The sequence below is a fragment of the Protopterus annectens genome, chromosome 12.part0 (assembly GCF_019279795.1).
Source record: "Protopterus annectens isolate FY-2018-M chromosome 12.part0, PAN1.0, whole genome shotgun sequence".
Classification (NCBI taxonomy): domain Eukaryota; kingdom Metazoa; phylum Chordata; order Ceratodontiformes; family Protopteridae; genus Protopterus; species Protopterus annectens.
In genome coordinates this window covers 8,352,245-8,375,861 of record NC_056746.1, presented here as the reverse complement: position 1 = coordinate 8,375,861, position 23,617 = coordinate 8,352,245, and positions in this window count along the sequence as shown.

Genomic DNA, 23,617 nt, shown 5'->3' with positions numbered 1-23,617 from the left:
TGGCTCTCACTCCTGTATTGTACTGGGTAATTTCTTAGTATGTGAGGACTGAATGGGTAAAGTCATACTGGGGGAGATTTGATGGCTGGTAGGCAGCATGAGAAAAAGCACCTAGATAAAAAGTTGTGCATTGTTTAACCAAAAACAAACCATCTTATGCTAAGAGTCAGTCTCTGAGAAAACCTTCAAGGGTACTCAGAACTTGATTTGGTCCTTCACTGTGCCTCCATTGGGGATGCTGTAGCACTGCTGCATTTTGATCTTCCATCCTTCTCTGTGGTCAAGGGTCTAGTATGTCATCTCAATATAAATGCATACCACTACAGCCAGTGTTCTCTTTCTGTATCTAGCTGTGGTCAGCAATCTTTTAATTGTTCCTCTTGTGGTATGATACTGGTTAGTTATCTTACTCTGGAAATGGTCACTTAACATTTATTTTTGTCAGTTTGGTCAAATATGTATCTTGGGTTTAGGATCTGCAGAGTTCCTGTTACTGGACAAATGACAGCAGTCATCGCTCCTCTATTATTTTTTTGCACAAGGTGGTTTATCCACTTTGTTTCATAAGTGCCAGTGGGTTACCAACTTGTTCAACGTTTCTTAAAATGTTCAAGTGCTTTCTTTAGTTACTCCTTAGAATATTAAGCACTGTAACTCTTTGAACCCAAACCCTGGAACAAATTGGATATTTTTACTTTTTCCCCTCTGGGTAGTCCTTGTGACTTTTGACAACATTTCTTAATTTCTTTACTTTCGTATTTAGACATACTGTTTTATCTGTCGTCTGTCTCTGTTCTCTGCGGATGGTTTTATTACATACCATCTGGAATGAAGTTTTCTGGTCATGAGTAACAGTTATGAAGCATCACTTTATGTGGTAATATGAGAAACCAAAAGAAAACTATACATCTTGCACTGTAAGCCACAACTAGCTTAAAATCTACCGTGTATATACTGCTTAGATACTGATTAGTGACTTCCTTGGCCACTGTCTAAATTAGAATGTTCAGACTCTGCTTCAGTTAATTGCACTGGTGCAAAAGCTATGGGTACCATTTTTTGTAATCTATGGAATGGAACACAGCCAACTCTATAACAGACATCACATGACAATCTAAACGTCAAGCATAGATCAAAGTGAGTAAAGTACCTTGGACTTTCCAAGATGACTGCACACTGATTAACATCTTAACTTTAGTTCTCCCAGTGTGAAAAAAAGAAACTGCAACACAAGGGCCAGGATCTCTGTCACTCTTTTTTTTTTTAAACGAGAAATATCTTTATGAATTATCACTTATGACATAGGCAATCATACATTTATATAAATGAAAATAAACCATGCTGACATATTTTCAGTTGCAAACATTACACATTACATATAATCTTCTATAAGGTCATTGGCAATTGAACATTACATAGCTCATTCAATTTCTGCCTTCGCCTAAACCTCATTCCTCCTCCAAAGCAATACTCTGCATGTATTGTTTCCACAATTCCCATTTGTTTCTATGTAATTTGCTCCAACCCTTTTCTAACAATTCCACTTCCAGTTCTTATATCTCTGTTTCTATACTTACTAATTCTGGTACGGTTGGTTCAAATTTCTATTTTCTAATAATTTATTTTCTGACAGACACCAGAATTAAATTCAGCAAGGCCTTACTATGTCTAGACAATTAAGATCCTGTATTACAGCTCAAAAAATCATTTCTTTATTTACACTAATTTGGTCACCCAGTATTTCTGACAGAATAATTTGCATGGAATTTTTAAAGTCTGCCAACTCATTACACTCTCAAAAATATGTTCCCAATTACCTCTTTTTCCTCATCACACCACCAACATTTGCAAGCTGAGGAAACATTGTTTGAAGTCTGCTTGGGGTATAAAAGTACCTATGCAAACACTTCTGAGCAAAAATCCTGAATCTTCTAGACTTTGTTGCATATTTGGAAGCCATACATATATCTTCCAACTGTGAATTTATTATCCAGTCTCTCTTCCCAATCTTTTCTGACCTCCTCTGATTGATTCTTATAGTCATTGTATAATATTTTATATGACCTGCTAATTATCCCTTTTTATCAGTAGCTTCTGTTCTAAATTCAACTAAAATCTCAACTAGTTCAGGTCTTTCATTTAAGATTCCCCTACACATCCAATAACTATGTCAGGTCATACACCAGTAATTACTAAGATAAAAATGCAGGGTAATGAAGTAAAGATGAGACACTGCTGCTTCCTCCCTACCTGTTAAAAAGAGAGGAATTTAAGGAATGGGTAGTGGAAATTATTTAGGAGTAATTAGGCAATATAGAAAGTACTGCTGGAGTTACAGCTAATGAGGGGGATAAAATGAAAGCAGAGTTTAAAAAAAAAGGGTAGAAATAAAAGAAAGAGAGATATGGTTAAGAAGTAACAAGAAGTATTTAGAGGGGCTGACAAAGGTTAAAGTATTGCAGAAAAGGGGAAATCTCATATCTCACACAACAAGAAGAGGCACAACTGCAGAGTGCTAATGAGAAAATAAGGGAGTATCTGGATAGTACACATGAGTTTAGAAAGACTGCTGTTAAACAACCGTTTTTTCGGGTCAACTTCACATGACTGAGATCTCAAAATATTGAATTTCATTTGACTGAGACCACAATACCTAAATTTCAAAATATTGAAAACTCATTTGACCGAGTCTCATTACACTGAAAGCCTGCAATTCTGAATTTCTAAATATTGCATTTTAAGCCATAGACGTGATATGTGTTTCCTTTCACCTGTGACTTGCTTGTGATAAAAAGACATTACTGTAACTTAAAGTGCCGACTGTCAGAATGTTGATAGTAGTGTAGAAAGTAGTGTTGTGGTGTTCCTAAATGTGGGCATGTCTCTTTACATTTTTATTGTAGAAGGAGGCACTGGAAGACAACCAGAGTACAATCCATTGTTTAATGAAGTACACAGCAAGACACAAACATAAGTTATGTTATGTTATGTTATGTTATGTTTGTGTCTTGCTGTGTACTTCATTAAACAGTGGATTGTACTCTGGTTGTCTTCCAGTGCCTCCTTCTACAGTTTACTTGTTCTGCTTTTGGCACTTTTTCTACATTTTTTGGTTCTTTACATTTTTATGTAAAGTATCTAAAGTAATATGGTGGATGTTTCATGCTCTCTTGGCAGAAGTGGCACTGTGTACAGTACTGTAAGGTAAGTAAAAGGTATATGCTCTTTTCCCCACTGTAGTGCGATCCTGAAGTTAATTTATATAGGTGGGGGGGTGGGAGGCATAGCCCCCACATAGTTTGGTTTTATATCATGCAGTTTCTGTTAAGAGGATAAGTAAGTAGTTTTTAAGTTTTGGAAAGAGTTAGTCTTTGGTGTTGCAAATATGCATGTCTATGGCTTAATATTCAGTACTCCGACATTCAGCATTGTAAGCTTTCAGTATAATGAGAGTCAGTCACATGAGTTTTCAGTATTTCTGAAATTTAAGTATTCTCAGTCAAATGAAATTCACTATTTTGAGATTTCAGTCACATGAAGTAGACTCATTTTTTCATATTAACAGAGCATAAAAACTTTTAGCACAACGACTTAGGCAACAGAAAGTAGAAAGGGTTGCTGCCAAACTTAGGGAGCCTATAACAAGAAAAATAGCAAGAGATCCTGTAGAGGTATTACAGATATTTTGGAAATTTTATGACAATTTATATAAAACAGAGAAATGTGGAAATTAAGAAAGACTACAAATGGAATTTATGGAAGACTTACATATACCATGGTTACTGGATGTTGAGGCTCAACAATTAACAATTATGATAGGAGGAGATGAGATAAAAATGGTGACGTACAATCAAGCTGCAGGAAAGTCTCCAGGAACAGATCACATTCCTATCGAAGGTTGGAATCTAGGAGGGAAGAAAGTGATAAAGAAGGTGGGACCTAAATAAGTTACGTAATGTTTGACTGAAAATGACTGAGTAGATTATAAGTGATGTATAATATGGTCTGTGATGTAAAATGCCTGCAACTAGGATTGTGTTGGTGTGGTTTGTTTTCATTCGTATAAATGTATGATTGCTTATGTCATAAGTGATGGCTTAATAAAGATGTTTCTTGTTTAAAAAAAAGGGGCAGGAACTGAATAATTTATGTAATGTTGCTTAGGTTACATTATATATGGCAATGGATCTACTACTTTACAACGAATTTGCACTTAACCGAAAACGAAAAGTAGAACCCCACTTCAACGAAAGTGCACTTTCACTGATGTCTAGGCACCCAATCGCCTCACAAATAAAAAAAAAATACAACAAAAACATGCTTTTGCAGGGGGCAAGCCCCCCTGCAACCCCCATGTGGGGGACTGTGCCCACCACACACCCCCTACTTAAATATACCAACTTTGTGATTGCACTACAGTGAGGAAAAGGGAATATTCCCATTCTGCACTGCATTGTGATCTCCATAGTCAGTTTTCGAAGTTTCAGTACTTCGAACAAGTGAGGTCGTACAAGTGAAGTTCGAAATACTGAAACTTCGACCAAACATAGTAGACCTTTAGCAATATATGTGAAGCATAATGTTTGTTAATTTTAACTTGTTAATACAGTTTGATTACTTTTATATAAATGTAAACGTGCCTATGTCACAAGTAATAATTCAATAAAGATGTTTAAAAAAAGATCTGGAAGGTTTTGTTTAACAGTATTTTAAAAGGAAGGGAAGAACCAACATCCTGGAAGAAAGCTGTCGTGGATCCCTGTAATACCTACAGACAGTAAAGACCCATCAGACCCAGCTTCATACCTCTTCAATCTTAATCCATGATTCTAAAATATTTATGTCTATAATTACTAACAAATGCCAAAGATGTTGCAAAAATTGATAGATATGGATCAATGTGGTTTTGTGAGGGGCAAATATTTGACAACATTAATAGAACAATGATGATCCACAGGTAAGAATAATGTTATAACATTCTGCTGTTGTTGGTTGGTCTTGATGTAGAGAAAGCATGTGGCAGAGTAAACTGTTTTTTATGAGTAGGGCAATGGAAACATTGGCATCCTTTGATACAATAATAATGTTATTTAGGAGGATATATAAAAGAGCAGAGGCAAAAATTAAAGTGGGAGTGTTCTTCTCTGATAAGTTGTGTCTGAAGAGAGGAATCAGGCAGGGTATATTTTTACCCTTTGTTATTTGCATTATATTTAGAGCCACTGGCAAAAGAAAATAAGGGACTCACAAATTCAAGGATATAATTGGTATGGTAATCAAAAAAAGTTGGCTTTATTTGCAAACTTGTACCTGATAAAACCAGAGAAGGGCATCTCAGTGCTGTGGAACATTTTGACAGAGTTTCAAGCCTCTTTGAGATATAAAACTAATGAAGATAAAATCAAGGCTATAGCTGTAAACTATGTAGCCACACAAGAATTGGTTCAGAAATACCCATATTTATGGATTCACAATGAAATAAAATATTTAGGAGTATGGAGTACAAAGGATTCTGTTACGGCAGCTAAGGATATGTGGAAAGAGACTAAACAAAAGATAATACAAAAACTGAGAAACTGGAAGCCCTTGTTTATGGATATGGATAGCAAGATACAAGCAGTGAAAATGCTTTTAGCCCCTTTGGTTTTATATACAAGTCAAGTATATTTTATCAACCAGAGGTGAAGCTGAAGACAGTAATTAATATAAAGTTGAAGGATTTTATGTAGGAGTGAAAGAAGGCAAGGGTCAAGTGGGATAAGATGATCCTTCCAATAGAACAAGGATTATCTGATTTGAAGGAATATTTCAGAACTACACAGCTAAGGCTCATATACATAACACAACCAGAAAGGTATAATTCAAAGTGGAAATGGATGATGATGAAGCAGAGGAAAACTGGGAAATAAGAAGAGAGTGGAATTTTGGATGCAGATCCTTAAGTAGTATAACAACAGCCATACAGAATATTATATCCCAAAAGTAGCAGAAAGTACTGGAGACATGTTAATATGGTTTGTTTTCTTTTACATAAATGTATGTTTGCTTATGTCTTAAGTGATAATTCAATAAAGGTGTTAAAAAAGGGTCTATAGTACGTGGAATGAAATGTTGAAGGAGGTTATATGTCTGAGTAGGGACCCCAAGAGCTTGAATAGTCACCTGGTTGATTAATGACTGTAATGTTTGTATAAAGCTGGTATTAAATTGTTGGCTATGGTACCATTTTGTGTCTGTGTGTTTGATGTTGGCTGTGTAGCTTGTCCTGGATTTAAGAGTTTGACTGAGTCCCGGAACAGTTTTGAATCATTAGTGTATATGTTTTGAATGGTTGAATAATAGGTTTTCTTATCTTTGGTGATCAGCTGTTTTGCTAGGTTTCTTATTTGTCTATATGTTAGTAGTGCAGGAGCTGTTTATTTTTTGCCCAGACCTTCCATGCTTTGTTTCTTTGTTTCATGAGTTGTTGAGTTGCTAAGGACAGCCATGGAGCAGGGTTGACTTTGACTCTTCTTATTCTGATGAGGGATATTGTGTTTCGGACACCTAGGAAGATCTTTGTTGAAAGCACAGACAGCATCATCTATGGGGAGAGTTTTTAGTGACTCCCATTTAAAGAGATGTAGTACATTAATACAAGTGTCTTCATGAAAATTAGTATGTTTTCTTACCAGGCTGTAATGATGTGTTTTCAGGTTGTTGTTTTGGTAACTTATGGTGTAGAATGGTAAGTGATCACCTAGGCTGCCTGACAGAGTTCTATGGGATGATATTTTATTTGTCAAGGATGTTAGTATCCAATCAGGGGTTAATTCTCTAACTGTGGCTTTGTTATATCTAGTTTGTGTAGTAATAAGTTGGGTGAAATTTTACAAATGTAGATTACTTGTTGGATTTTCAGATTGTATGGTTTGCCAATCTATATTAAAATCACCCAATATTACGGTTTCACAAGTGATTTTTAAGATCCCTGAAGGAAGCCTTTTCAGCCACACAAAAGAAGAAGCAGAAACACTAGTAGCTATGTGAAAGCCATACCTCCCATCTGTCCAGGCACAAATATAAGGCAGAATTAGGGACCCACTGTCACATTATGGCCAGTCTACTATCCTCAGAACTCACCAGTCTAAAGCTATGTCCCTTGCTCCTTTAGGTGTCCTAATGTCATCCAGAGTGGTTAGAGGTCAGAGAATGGACACCTTCAGCTAAGCTGAGAATAATGTCTTGCTATAGGCACTCAGAATCCACTGGCACTGCCTATTAGGGAAAAACGATTGTTGACAAGCTTCTTCAGGAGCACATACGGTCAGCAGTGAACCATGACATCTGTGCTGTTGATGGGTAGAATCACACAGCACAGCTATATTAGAGGCAGGTCACCAACAAGATCATGTGGTGCTGTAAGAAGGCACACAGTATAACAGCAGAAAGGCTGCCTACTGGGGGAGAGACACCTTCCACCATAAGCCTAAATGACAAAGAGGAGTTCTTAATGCCACTGCATAGAGATGATGAAGCCACAGAAGCGATACCTGGAGGAAAGAGCACAGATTCCATGAATGGACAACCCTCACAGGTTCATAAGTTTATAAAGACTTACTAGGCTATTGCTCTATGAGGATCCTAAGAAGCCTAGCCTTACATTACCATGATAGCATGGTAGTTTGTAGTGCTTATATTTTGTATACAAATAACCCAGAAATGGGCTGAACAAGGATATGTTGGGACATATACTTGTTTCCCCTATCCATGATGGACAGGAGTGCTTAACCAGAGGTGGATTTGTGGTTACCCATCCATTTGTCCAAATTACATTGGAAGAGAGTAAAAGAAGTATTTTGATTTATGTGGCATGGAAGACAGTTCCATAGAAGTACTATTCTCTATGATACAAACCTATCCCTCTGAAATGTTCTGTTTTTGCAAGACAGAGAGAGACTGATATCCCTTGAGAGGTGTTTACAGCAATGGACTTGCGAATTTATGAATTTCATATGGCAATACTCCAGTTTAATAACCATACTGCATATCTATATAGCAGCTGTACACTGTGTGTCTGTGTGTGTGTGGGTGTGTCTGTTGGCAGGAAACAAATACCACTACATATGTTTCCCATTGATACAGCAGATATGCAGGCACACAGAAAAAACAACAGAGATATGGATCTTCTGTATATGCATAGTTTCTCCACTGTCTGCATATATAGCACAAGACCTCACACATAGTATGAGGATTCATAGTATCTGTGTTCTGGCTTGTATCGTATATTCATAGGTCAGACCATTGCTATGGTAACACCTGTACAGGCCAAGTCAGAATAAGACAATAATATCAGCATCAATTCAGGGTCTGGCATTGATGCCAAGACACAGACTGAGTCACAATAAGATGGCACATGCACTGTCTGTCTACCTTTTTGGTGAATTGTTCATTGTGAAGGCCTGGCCTCACCCACAGCTAAGCTACAGGCTGCACAGCATGGGCAATCACCACCCCAGTGGAGGAGACTCACACATGGCTAAGAATACAATCATTACTGCCCCTCTGGTTGTAACAATGGCAGCACAGGAGCACACAGCATCTGATGTGGGTATGCTTTCCATACTGCAGACTAGAAGGGCATGCTTCCTTGCACTGGAATTTGTCACAGTTAGCCTGTGATATGTGGGGAGTGGTGCTACAGCTTAATCAGCAGATGTGCAGGGCTACCATCTGACAATATTCTCCTGACACCCATGCTAACACAGAGAAGATTGTGCAGTGTATGGCTTCTAAAAGGTGGCACCCAGTATGGCCGACAACTTGTTGAGGCCATGAAGTTCAGGGACAATGACATGCTAGGTCTCATGAGGTCTATGATGACATGCATAGTTTCCATATTTTCCTTTGAGCAGAGGACAACAGCCGCCACCTTCACTGTCCTGTCTAGCAGTGTTGTGCACAGATGAGGACCGGTATATACACAGGGTGTTCACATCAGGAGGCCATTGTAGGGTATACAATCTGTTCCTGTGAGTCTGGGCACATCTTATGGACCACAGTAATGTCCAGATTCCAGTGGCAGGACACCTTTTCAATGGAGTCCATATTGGTACTGCTTTTGCAGCAGCACAACATTCTTGCCACAAGTGGCCTGTAATCCTGCCATAACAAGTCAGCAGAGTGGCACCAGATCATTGTCAAGCAGTAGCACCCCCTCCCATCATGATACAATAATGCCATCCCTCCTTTCTTCCAGGAGACACTGTCTATTTCACAAATTATCCCAGCCACAAAATCTCAATCTCTGACATTGGTGACTTGCACCCCCACCCAGGTTGTGATGTGTCATCATGTTTCTTGGCACCTAAGTAGATAATGATGACTGCTTCCCAGTGCATCCTCCCTTCTGTGGGGTTTACATGAAAATGTCTGATGCACAGTGTGATGCAATCATGCAGTGCTCACCACAGACTAACACTGCATAGATAATGCTTGTTCTGTGTGACATCACAATGCCACAGTAAGTTCATCAGGGCACACAGAGTTTGACTAGACATCACCACCTTGCCTGTGCTGACATGTACTGTGTCCGTCACTGTTGGGGGTGTGGTGTAGCTGCTGCTGGCTGCTTCATAGCCTCAAAAGTGTTGCTGGATGAGGTGGGTTTGTTGCCTCCCTCAGGTGCAGCTGTAGCAAGTTGGGAGGATCCCTGGATGGTTTGTTAATCAGCATGCCTACTAGTGACCATGTTATACCTCAAGCAGCAGGAGAATCATATTGCAGAACACTCTCCCACCTGGCATATCCAATAAGTGGAATTTTGCCTTCAGCATGCCAAACACATACCACAGGATGTTTCTAGTACAGGCATAGGTGGTGGTGTAATACTGTTTGATAAAAGTTCAAGGTCCTGTTTTAACTTCCATTTTTTATATCCTTAACATCTGTTACCTAATTCCAGTCCCCTAGGAATAAAGGAATCTCTTCCTAAAATTGAATAACTTCCATTATGATTTGCTTTAGGCCTGTCCAACATATGCATGGTGGGATATATATATATAAAATCTGTGGTCAACACTGTGCCCTGACAAATGCCACTAACCACCACAAAATGACCCTCTTCATCCTTCATCTGCATAATAAATTCACAACTTTTTTGAATGAATATATGTTCTTCATTCATTGTAGCTGGATAGCCCCAGCACATAGCCATACTTTGCATAGGTTAAAAGACCCTTCTCTATAATTTGGATTTCCTTGAAACTATTTGGGGTTTATTTTCCTTTTCTGCAGCGTTGGCCTCCTGGAAGCTATCTATTTGGGATGCTTATTTCGCATTTCATAATAAAAGCTTGAACAGAATGGCAAATTACCTTAGTAAACTGCCATTTGCCTTCTTTCCAACTAACCGCTACATGAATAATCATAGCTGGATGCTTTAAAGTCTTTACCTAAATGACAGTAAGATTATCTGTCTCCCATAACTGTGTAACACTTGTGAGGTTAGAAAAGAACTTCTAGGTACATACTTCTAAATTGTTAACTTTACAGATATCACATTGTTGGAAACTCATGGAATCTACTTCTTTACTTTGAAGAATACAATTACAGGTTGGTGAAGCCAAGATGGCTAAGTGAAGACAACAACTTTTTTGAGCTCTGCAGAATTAATATTAATTTTTGGGAAATATTTTTTTTAATTACTACAAAACAATTGATATCAGTTCTGACTACTCAACTTTCAATTTTTGTAAGGTTTAATAAAAATGTTTCTGTCAGATTTACTTGGAGACTGTTTTGCTGGCTGAAGATGAACAGTTCCGAGCACTTTCGTATTGATTCCTCCCTGAAAAAGACATACAACTAGTGACATCAACCCTTTAGGAATTATCTTTAAAAATGGATGGTTTTCAGGAGAACTCAGAAAATCTAAGAGAAAACTGTATTAAATAAACTGATGTTTTTAAAGAAATGTTACAGAAACAGCAAACTAAAATATTTGCGATGGAGAATGCTTTGAATGACCTAGATGGAAGACTGAATGAATAAGAATACCAATCAGACTTTCTACTAAAACAAAATACTTGGCTCCTAAACAAAATAGATGACTTAGAAAACAGAGAAAGGATATGTAATATAAGGATTTTTGGACTACCAGAAAAAAAAAAACAGAAGGTGAGGATTTAATTTCTTTTCTGAATACTTTGACTCCAGAAATTCAAAATCTACAGAAAGGTTTTTCCATATGGTACTGAACGGGCACGTAGAGCTTTAGGCAAACATAGTCCTTTTTCTTAATCTTCTCCTCCACGATCTGTAGTTATACAATTCTTATCACATATAGACAAAGAAGTAATACTTAAATCTGCTTGGTGGAATGCACCTTTAAAATTACAAACAACAGTTAATTAAATTTGATAATGATTATTAACCAAAACAATAGAACTTACAAAAAGTTATTGGTCTCTCATGAAATTTTATTTTTATTTATTTATTTTGTATTTATTTGCAGTTGGTTAACCAGGATAGTCCATTGGGCCAAAAGAACCCCTTTTTCAATGGAGTCCTGGGGAGAAAAGCTCAAACACAAAGATTACACAAAGATTACAGCAATTTACAATTTAACCATTTCTGGTTCTAAGACAAAACAAAAATTACTGAGGTTACAAAAATACATTTTTTTTGTTACATTTAGTAGAAGGAGAACATTGCTCTAGTAAATATATGGTTTCTTAAGATGAAATAGTAGGATTAGAGGATAATAACAAGTTAATTGCAGTAGCTTAGAATTTGCTAGAAGTAAATATGAAGTTGTCTGGAATATATGAGATAGATGGCTGTAGGAAGTGGAGAATAGGCTATGAGGGGTGGGAGCAGGAACATTCCCATGTGGATGTTAGATGTGAGTGAAGCGATTTTTTAAAGGTAGGGAGGCTAGTGATGGTACGAATGGAGGGAGTTCCATAGTCGTGCTAGGGAAAAGGACAGGAGGTTTTGTCCTGGGGGGGGGGTGAAGGGGTTTGTACACTTCTATTAGGTTTTGATTGCTAGATCTTAGGAGTCTTTGTGGGTGGTGCATTTTAAAGGTAGAGGAGAGAGAGGGACAGAGGGAGGGGTGGAAAATGAGTTTGTGTGCATAGGTGAGCTGAGTACAGGAGAGGTAGTTGAGAAGCTCTAGCCAGTTTAGTTTGTGGAGAGGTGCACAGTGATGGGTTGATGATTTGTTGCTAGTGGTGAATCTGGCAATTTTATTATAACAAGAGGACAGTTTTGTTTTGAGAGATGATTGTAGGTTTGTTAGGAGAGGGACACCATAAAGGAGGGAAGGTATGAGAAATGTAGTAGAGAGAGTGAGCTTAGTAGCTGTAGTGAGGTATCGATTGTGTCGGTAGAGCATGCCAAGTTTTTGGTGGGTTTTTTTTATGTTTAGTTATAGATGGGAATTGAATTTAAGCTTGTCATCGATCTGGACTCCTAGTAGTTTGGTTTCAGATATCACTTCAAGAGGTGTGTTATTTTGGCTGGTGATGGAGAATAGTTTTATATCAATGGTGTTGGTTTTAGAGGGGGTAAATATCATAAGTTTGTTTTTTGCCACATTGAGTGCTAGATGATGGTCTTTCATCCACTGTTCTGTGGTAAAGAAGGCATCTTGAGTCAGCTTTAAGAGAGTCAGGATGGATGAGGCAGCACAGATGATTGTAGAATCGTCTGCATATTGAATAATGTTAGCATAAGGGGTTGAGCGGAAAAAATCATTTATGAATATACTGAAGAGGAGGGGACCCAATATGGAACCCTGTGGGATACCTGTGGGGGTGTTAAGGAAAGAGGAGGTGGCTTTTTTACACTTGACAGCTTGTTGCCTGTTGGAGAGGTAGCTGGTGAACCAATTGAGAGATGAAAGTGATAGGTTTAGGTTAGATAGTTTAGTAAGGAGTAGGTTATGAGAGATAGTGTCAAAGGCCTTAGAGAGGTCAGGTAGGATGGTAGATACAGTAAAGCCAGAATCTCTAGCTTTATTCACAGTTTCTAGGAAAGTTAGGAGGGCAGTCATAGTGTTGTGATTGGGTCTGAATCTATGTTAGGTGGGAGTTAAGAGATAGGGAAGGAGTTGAAGATGGATACATTTCTCTAGGAGTTAATCTCTTAGAATGGTTTAAAACTCAGATAATCTTTCCAGCCAAAATAAAAATGCATCTGTGAAATGAAGTAAGAATCTTTAATAATTTGGAGGAAGCGTCTTTATTTGTCAAAAATAATAACCTCATACAGTTGTCCGGAGACATGGATTGGTCATTTCCTACCTTCCTTTGAAAAGAACCTCAGACAAAAATACCTGAAATTATATGAAAGAAAGATATAAAATACTAATATTGTTTCAACTAGTGTCAACAAAATCTGAAAATGTACAGTCACAAAAATAACTGTTTCTTTTGAACATTTTCTTTTTGTTACATATTTTCACTTTATACTTGTAATTAAAAAATATCTAAGAAGTATTTATCATTATTTCAGAAAACAAGCCAAAATCATAGCTACTGTTTAAAATACGCGTGCTTCAAATATATAAACTTGGGAGTTTGCTCTCCTTTTATTTACATGGAATTCATCATTAATATCTTGGTTCTTTTATGTCTAGTAGTGTTTTTCTTACATTCAGGTAACTTTTTTCCATTATGTTCTGTCATTTAGATGAGTATTAAGATTTTTTTCACTATCTCTGTGGTGGTTTTGTGGTTTGCTTCGTATATAGGTATTGACAGTTTTGTACTGTGTCTTGGTTTCTTATTTTTATGGGATGTGCGCTTGGGGAGTATGAGGTGGTCTTTTTGTTTTGTTCTGTTTGTTGACCTTTGCCTTCTCAGTAATTTTGCACGGCGCTTGTGTCTCTTCATTTTCATTACAGTGGAAATTGGATGTTTGGGTAGCTGGCTTGTGTATTGTTTGGTTATTTTGTGGTGGGGAGCATTTGTCTGGCCGACTTGCATGCTTATGGTCTCTGAGTGATTTTTATTTCTTTTGACGCCATTTAGCTTGAGAGAACGCCTGTTATTTGAGCTAAAATTTCTTCTCATTGCACTTACCTAGTGTTAATTCAGAAGCTTGGCTTATTCATGACTGTTATGGAGTTATAGCACACATGATATTTTCTTTACTTTGATGTACTATATAGGAAGTAATTTGAGAGTTCTTTACATTACATCCTCTTTATGCATCACACTGAATGTCCATTTGCTATCATTTGTTTGTCAAATCTTGACATCTATTTATATGAAAGGTTAGTACATTTATTCATATTTATATCAAATTATTTCAAACATATATAGTAAAATAAGATAACAAATATATTTTTCTTAATTTTATTGTCAGGATAATTGGTTATATATATTATATACGTGTTTCTTTCATTCATGCTAAAATACTTGTGTAATTTAATGCATTTTTACACAGTAAATCAGAATGTTTTCTTCAGTTATGCTATTAGGCTTGCTGAGTATTCTGTTTTAATCCAGGAAAGATGCATTGTCAGATTTTTGAGATTCTGATTAATAATAGTTTTGTTACTTATCAATAAGTATGCAATAGTTGGCAGCAAATTGGGGAAATCAGAAGAAGCTGAGAATAGAGATAGAAGGAAAGATAGTGGAACAGGTAAACAGCTTCAAGTATCTGGGAGGGGTAGTTGAGGAGAAAGGAAGTCTGAATGAAGAAGTCAAAGCTAGAATCAGAGGGGCTACAGCCAACTGGCATAGAGTGTCAGGTGTAGTCTATGACAGAAGAATGCCAAAGAAGCTGAAAAGTAAGGTGTACAAGACAGTGGTGCGACCAGTACTATTATATGGTATAAAAACCTGGGCAATAAAGGCAGAACAGATGAAGAAGCTAGAAGTGATAGAAATGAAGTGCCTGAGAAGGGTGGTAGGATGTACAATCTGGGACAGATGAAGAAATGAGGACATAAGAGCAGAAGCCAAAGTAGCTCCAATTGCAGGAAAGATCAAAGAGAACAGATTATGGTGGCTTGGACACATGTGTAGAAAAGCAGAAGACAATCTGGTGAGGAAAATTTGGGACAGATGGGAAGAAGGTAAGAGGAAGTGAGGACATCCAGCAAAGAGGTGGATGGACTGTGTGAAAGAAGATCTGTGACAGTCAGACATGAGTGTTGAAGAAGGCAGGAGTGTGGCACTGAATCGAGAGAGTTGGTGACAGTTAACACGATACCCCGACCCCATGTTATAAAAAATGGGAAAAAGGGGGCTGATGATGATGATAATGATGATGATGATGATGATGATGATGATGATGATGATGAAGTATGCAATAGTTTTTTGCAATCTACACAAGAATGATTGTTTACTTCGTCTACGACTTAAGAGGTTTTTTTAAGCACACAGAAGATTTTTGAAAATGAAATGCTTCTCAGGGATCTGATGGATGCTAAGAAAAATAAGTTGTTGTAGCTCAGTCTAGTTCTACATGCATGTTGCCTTTTTAAGATTAGAACATAATACTCAAGACAAATCTCAGCTCAGATAATTTATCTTTGTGTTACATTATACTTTGTTCATATAAGTACATTTAAGCATGGTATGACTTTCCTGCTCTTTCAGTCTTGGTGTAACATGGTTCTTACAATATAGTATACTAAATACCTAAACAAAATGTGCATATGCCTGCATTGGAGTTACATAATGCATATCAATGATGCAGGATTCTTTGTCCTTGCATACTCCATGACAGCAGAATGAGCAAAACAGTTATTTCACATTTATATTCTCAAGTTAGTTATTATACAAACTTCTGTGAATTTGTTAACCTTTGTGAAGGAAAATTTTATATTTAATACTAATTCATATACTTCAGTACAGTTCATAAACATCGAAAGAGGTAACTGATGAGAAAACACAACATGATGAATTGCACTTTTTTTTGTAAGTGAGTCGGTGGACAGGTTGTATGTCTTGGTAAGTTTGAAAAATTAATCTGTCCTAATTCTTTACTGCTACTTTCTAGTACAGTGTTATTTTTGGTTTCTCAGTTAAGTTATAATTAGTTTATCTTAGTTTAGTCATGCTTAGTTTAAAACAATACTGAATAGCTACATTTTTAACTATAGGTAATTAAATAAACTGTGTTACTGAGGTGCAGATTGCAGTAGAATGTGTTTGTGCACCTAACTTCAGAGGAATGACAATACAGATCTCACTTCTTAGGTATGACTGTTGCATAATTTTTTCTTCCTCCTACCATATAATACCCATGATACATATTTATTGGTATTGAAATGTATTGTTCCCTTTTGTTATTAAAATCACATGAATGTTGTCTCATTATAGAAAGGAAACTATAATCAAAATTATTGACAAATGTCTTATCTTCTAATATGGCAATATAACAAAGAGTAAATAGAGGAGGGTCATGAGGGGAAGGAGACCATTCATTGTTAATACAAAGTCATAATGAAAAATTCTACTGTGCTGTGCCTTATAACATAGATATTTCTAAACAGATGGTTTTAATGTCTCATAGTTTCTTATAGAGACTACAGAAAGGTATATAAAGAGAAATGTCATAATAACACAGACGTTTTAAACATGTATCACATGATGGTATGAATAGTCTTAAGAAACACAGAATAATTTATTTTATGAAGTCAAGATACTATGATAATATTTCTTTGTTTCCTTAAAACAAGAAGCCATTATTTATTTGACATTTGTTTACCAGGAAAGTCTGACTGGGCTAGAAAGTGCCCATTTTCAGCACAGGCCCAGGGAGAAAAGCTCCACAATCAAGCAATATTTCAAAAATCAAGTACAGATATTTTCAATCACAAAGTATCATGCTACATTACAAAATAGCATTTACAAATATTTTAAATCATAAAGTATCATGTTACACTACAAAACATCAAAACATCAAGTACAGATATTTTAAATCATAAAGTATCATGTTACACTACAAAACATCAAGTACAGACATTTTAAATCACAAAGTATCATGTTACACTACAAAACATCAAGTACAGAGATTTTAAATCACAAAGTATCATGTTACACTACAAAACATCAAGTACAGACATTTTAAAAAAACAAAGTATCATGTTACACTACAAAACATCAAGTACAGACATTTTAAATCACATAGTATCATGTTACACTAAATATCAAGTACAGACATTTTAAATCACAAAGTATCATGTTATACTACAAAACATCAAGTACAGACATTTTAAATCACAACGAATCATGTTACACTACAAAACATCAAGTACATTTTAAATCACATAGTATCCTGTTACACCAAATATCAAGTACAGACATTTTAAATCACAAAGTATCATGTTACACTACAAAACATCAAGTACAGACATTTTAAATCACGATGTATCATGTTACACTACAAAACATCAAGTACAGACATTTTAAATCACAAAGTATCACTAAGTTACACTATAAAACAGTGAAAAAATGTAATGTGAAAAACATAGAGCATATGTTTCATAGTACAGTGCAGTGTAAAACAATAACATGAGTTTGAGAGTATGTGAGGAAAAATTCAATTATCATATTATTTATTATGTAGATGTGTATGTGGTAAATGAGACCTGAGGCAATTCTAATAAGAAATTTAAAGAGATATCAGAGATTACATGATTAGGGACAGTGAGCTGAAATTAAGTGATGTCTTAGTATGAGAGAGGATGTTCATATTATGGTTATAGAAGAAAGATGGATGGAGAGAAGGAGATTATAAGAAGAGTGCAGGTAGGGTGTTTTCAGGTAGCTTAGGTGAGTAAGGAGGAAAGAGGAAGAGGAAAAGTATGCAGAGATGAAATAAATAAGGTAAGGTAGTGAGGAAAACAAAAGGAAGTGGAGTAGGAGACTGGAGAGGATTGTGAGTGTAATTTAGGTTGAAGGGGGTGAGTGAAGTATAGTGAGTAAGTTCATCCTGGATTGGAACAGGAGCAGGTCCAAGATTTTGTAAGGAATTCTTTTAGGGAGCATTTAAAGGTGGGCAGGTTAGAAATAGTTCTGGTGGTTAGCGGTAAGGAGTTACATTATTTTGATACTGAGTATGAGCATAGGCTTTGTCCGGAGGATTTCATAGGATCATAGGAGATTACTAAGCTATCAACCCAGAGGTCATTTTAAGCCTAGCCGTTTCATCCCAATGTGATACACAGAAATGCTAGTCAATACCAAGGACTGCATTTAGTGATGACTGCCCATGTCCTGGAGGGTTGTGGGCTCTACTTTGGTAAGAATTTACAGTGTCCCATCCATTCTTCCCAGTTCCTCTTGAACTGTGTCATACAGGTGCTCTATTTCACATGAATTGGTAGCCTGTTCCAAAGACACAGCAGTTGCTGGGAGATAAATAGGACATGCTGGAGGGACAGATTTAAGTCACAGGCCATATTTAGGTCCCTGGAATGGGTAACCCTAGTCCTGTTTGATTTACAGATATGTTATGTTCATTAGGTTTGGGTCTTGGATTGCTCTGTAGGCAGGCCATAAGTCTCCCCTAAGAAGTCTATACAATACAGAGTACAGTAACATGGACTTCAGTCGGTCTGTATAAGGCAAATGCTGGAGCCCCTTGATCTTCTTTGTTAGAAACCTCTGAGGTCTCTCTAATTGCTGCAGGTGCTTAGTATGATACATGTCAAACAGGACATACACACAATTATCAGCCAGATAAATGCTGAGTATAGGGGGTATAACTTATTTTGCTCTTGCAGCAATGCCTTTACTAATCAAGTGTGCTACAGAGAAAACTTTCCTTACTACAGTAGACACATGGTGATGGAAGTTAAGGTCGCAGTCAACTTGTGATCCCAGGTCCCTTACCACTTCATGGGTACTTAGGGTATTGTTATTGATTTGATAGTGTGAGGGGACACTGTTTGCGCCAAAGGGAATGATGATGCATTTCTTTGTATTCAGTTTGAGACCATGACTAATACACCAATCTTTGGTCTGCGTGAGAGCCTCCTGGAGTATGCTGACATCATTTGGGGAGTCATTAACTGCACCTAGTTTGCAGTCGTCTGCAAACTTTGTCAGCCACAACCCCTTAGTTTTGACTGGAACATCTGAGAAGTACATACCAAACAGTAGGTGGCACAGAAACCTCTGTGGCACCCACTGGTAGCACTTCTGCTGGTTGATGTGGAGTCACCCACTTTAATAGTGTGTGTCCAGTTTGTGAGCCAGTTGGCAACCTATCTCAACAATGAAGGGGTTTGCATTCACTTTGCTAAGTTTATTGATAATGCCTGAATATGGGACTGTGTCAAAAGCCTTTGCCAGGTCGAGGTATGCTGTGTGCACAGATTTGCCCTCATCAATGGCCTTGTTCACATTTTCAAAGAAATCCACTTGATTTAACAGGCAGGATCTGCCCTTCTACCAAATTGGGTAGGATTCAGGGCTTGTAGGTCACCTATATCTTTATTTATGAGGTCCATAATGATATGTTTCATGGCCTTACAGATGAGGCTGGTCAGGCTTATGGGTCTGTAATTCCCCAGGTTTGTTTCTAGGCCACCTTTGTGGAGGGGAATATCTCTTGCTATTCTCCCTTCAGTAGGGACAAAGCCCGTGGTTAGGCAATGACTGAAAATGGTAGTTAGCGGTGATGCTAGTTCATGTTTTAGCCTGTTTAGAAGAGAGCCTGGGATGTTGTCTGGTCCCATAGAGGCTGTGGTTTTTTTTTGCCTTGGACAAGACTTTGAGGACCTGCTCTATAGATATGTAGGGTGGAGGGGAAGTTTGGGGGAAGGTTTGTTGTAAGATAGGAGGGAATAAGGGAGTGAAATTTTTGCCAGACCTATCGAGTAGCAGGTTTGCTATCTCTGTGGGGTCAGTGTGTGCAATACCACTGGCCACTAGTTCTGCACATGCTTGGGTCCTACCCTTTAGGTTATGTATGTAGCTGTAAAAGGCCTTATGGCTATCCTTGGCTGTACTTGCTAAGTTTCTCTCAAAGGAACCCTTGGAGGATTTCATAAGTTGTCTTATTTGCCTGTTGGGGCTGAGGAGAGTGTTTTTCCATTGCTGGAGCCTTGCCTTTGTTTTCCTGGACAGCAACTTTTTGCATGTATTGTAAAGTTTGTTTATGATGGATGTCCACCATGGGAACTTGTTTTTACTTGGAGCTCTGGCTTTGATTCATTCTGGTGCGGCCAAGTTTATACATTTATGCAAGTGATTGTACAGGGCTTTAATGTAAGGTTCAGCATAGTTACCACTTCCAGTTTGGGTTGGGGGAGGTTGGAATGCATTCATACCTTCACCTAAGATGGTAGAGTTTTCCTTGGTGAAGTTTTTTAGTTTGATTTCACCTTTTGTGAGTTCTGGTGTTAGTGCCAGTTTGAAGGTGACTGATTTGTGGTTGGTTTTAACTAATGAGGGTCCAACAGTTGCAGCAGTGCATCTGTTTAACATGTTGGTGAGGGCCAGATCCAGAATATTTGCTCTCCTTGTCGGGGTATGTACAGTTTCTTCCAGGGCACTTGAATTAACAAAGTCAAGGAACTTTTGAGCTAGCAAGTTAGGGCTAACATAGGTTTCTCAGTTGATGGTGGGATAATTTGAAATCCCCCATAACCAGTGTGTGTTCAGTAAAATTTGGATTATCTCCAGTTTGGTCAAGTAGGCTTCATGGGTATCATGACCCATGGAGAGGGATCTACAACTGGCTATGACTTGAATGGGAGTCTTACCCACTGTAACCTGGACCTGGAGTAACTTCATGGAGTTTTCCAGTCTAATTAGATGGGAGGTGAATTTATCTCTAATATAGATTGAAACATTGCTTCCTTTGGTTTTCACATGTTCATTTTGCAGTCAAAGGTGTGGAAGGCATTGTAGCCTTGTAAAGCCAGGGTACTCTCTGTAGCCTTGAACTAGGTTTTTGTGACTGCACAGACATCTACATTTTCTAGTGATAGAAGTGCTTCCAGGGAGTGCATGCAGTTTTTGGTTTAAGCTTCTAGCATTTAGCAGCTTGACCCTTATTTTGTTCTGATTGGTTAATTTCACATTGGTAATGTCATTTTTGAGACCTTGCCTAAAAAATGCACTATGAGGGAGGCAAGAGCCTTTGCCAGCAGCCGAAAGCCTAGTGGTGCCAGGTGCAAACTGTCTCTGGCAAAGCAGCGAGATTTGTCAATCATGGTTTCCCAGGCAGACAGGAACTGGAGACCTTTGAATGACACCAAAAACTGAGCCAATTATTGAAATCACTAATTTTTTGTTTAAACTGTGGCATCATTCTAGGTGAGGGTAGTATGCTCCTTGAGACTAATGAAATATCTGCCCGGGACACATACTCAGACAGCTCAACCATGTCTCTCTTCATATAGTCCAGTGAGGTACATCTCAGGTCATTCACACCAACATGAACTATGACAGAGTCATAACGGTACTTGCTGCTGAGAGACCTGAGTGCATGCGTGATCTGAAGAATTCTGGCACCGGACAAGCAGCTGACTGTGGCGTTCTACTTACACAACTTGGTAAGTGGGACATCTGTGTGTCTCACTATTGAGTCTCCAATGACAAGAAAATTTGTTTTTTTTTTGAGTGTTACACCTTACTGGCTTGATGGGTGAGACAATGGTGTTGCTATGTGCAATGGGTGCTGTAGGGACTGTGTTAGTTGTGCAATTTATTATAGCAAGGTATAGCTATATTAATTTATTATATCAAGTTATTTGATTTATTTATTATGAGAAGTTGTTTGTCTTCCAATCTAAGAGTTTTTTTGGAAAATACATATTGATTAAAGGTGTAAGAGCAAGGCAGGCTAATGGTTTGTGTATGATTTTATGTAATATGTAATGATAGAAGTTGAATGTAGAAGAGGTGGTGGGGGAGTTCCAGCCAGCTAAGGGTATGCAGAGCTGTGCAGTGGTGGGTAAAGGAGGATGAATGAGTAGCAAACTTGGCAATTTTGTTGTAGCAGCTTTCAAGTTTGTTTTTATGGATGACTGTAAATTGGTTAGAATTGGTGCTCCATAGAGTGGTGAGGACAGAAGATATGTTTTGTTTAGAGTAATTTGTGTGTGTGTGTGTGCAAAGAAAATTATTGTTTCTGCATAGCATGCCTAGTTTTTGATGGATTTTCTTGATATTGCTTTGGATGTGGAGATCAAATTTAAGATAATCATCTATTATGACTCCTAGTAGTTTGGTATGGTGGACTAACTTGATTTCAGTGCCATTTGCTGAAAATATTTTGAAAGATGCTTTGCCCTGGGTGTGAGATTTTGGGGTAAAGAGGAGGAGCTTGTTTTCTGGGGAGTTGTGCCATTGTATGCCAGGTTTCAATTGAGATAGCTTACTGAGTGATTTCTTGGAAGTGAATTAAGCTGTTTGAAAAGTAGGTGATGGTAGAGCCATCTGCATATTGAATCAAGGTGCCCTCGCAAAAAGATGAATGTAGCTTCTTGATAAAAATATTGAAAACTAGAGGGACAAGGATGGATCTTTGTGGGATTCCTGTGGAAGTTGCAAGGTACGTGGAGATGGATGCCTGCCATTTAACAGCTTGTTGGCAAGGCAGCTAGAGAACCACTTAATAGATGATGATGCTAGACCCAGGGTGGAAAATTGATTGAGGAGTTTAATGTGAGAGACCATGTCAAAGACTTTTGATAGATCTAGAAATACTGCAGATACAAATTTATTACAGTTGCCAGTTTTATTGACAGTGTCTGTAAATGACAGTAATGCAGTACAGGTGTTGTGGTCTGGCCAAAATCCATCCTGTGTATTGGTGATTAGCTTATTTTGTAAGAGATAGTGGAGAAATTGTTGATGAATACATCTTTCAAGGATTTTAGAGAGGGGAGACAGGATGGCTATGGGATGGAAATTTATAAAGTCAGTGGAATTACCTCCTTTATGTATGGGGGTATGTGTGCTATTTTCCACAAGTTAGGGACAAGAATGCTTATTGGATATGCTATTGTATCTGTAGCTAGATTTAAGTATTGCAGGGAAGGTTGTCACCTGAGGAGGAACATGGTTTTAGTTTACAGAAAAAGGTTTTATGAGAGTTATAGAAACTGGTTGAAAGGTAGAGTGGATGTAATTATCTGCATGTGTATTGGAGAGGTTGCAGATAGGGGAGCTTTATGAAGGAAATGTAGTAGGGTCTAAGGTAGGGGAAGTTGGCTGCGTAGAAGGGGGTGTGCCAGGTGAGTTTGAGGTTAAGTTGGCTATGCATTCTATGAAGTATGTATTGAAATAGGTGTCTGGGTATGGGCTGGGATTCTTTTTTGGACCTGGGCTGATGAGAGAGGATATGGAGGACCAGACTTTTTAGGGCTGTTTTTATGGATATCTTATAGCTGAGTATAATAAGACATTTTATCTCTATTAACTTGTTTCTTGACTTGGTTTCATAGCTGTCTGAATAGTTGCCAATTTTTGTTATTTTTATTTTTTGCCATTTAATTCATGCTTTGTCTCTGTAGTTCACAAGGAGTTTACATTGGATGGTGAGCCATGGGGTATGACTGTTTTTAATTCTTTTTGTACACTGTAGGGCTAATGTGTTAAGAATATTTAGAAATGCTTCATTGAAGTATTCAACTGCATCATTTAAGGGGAGT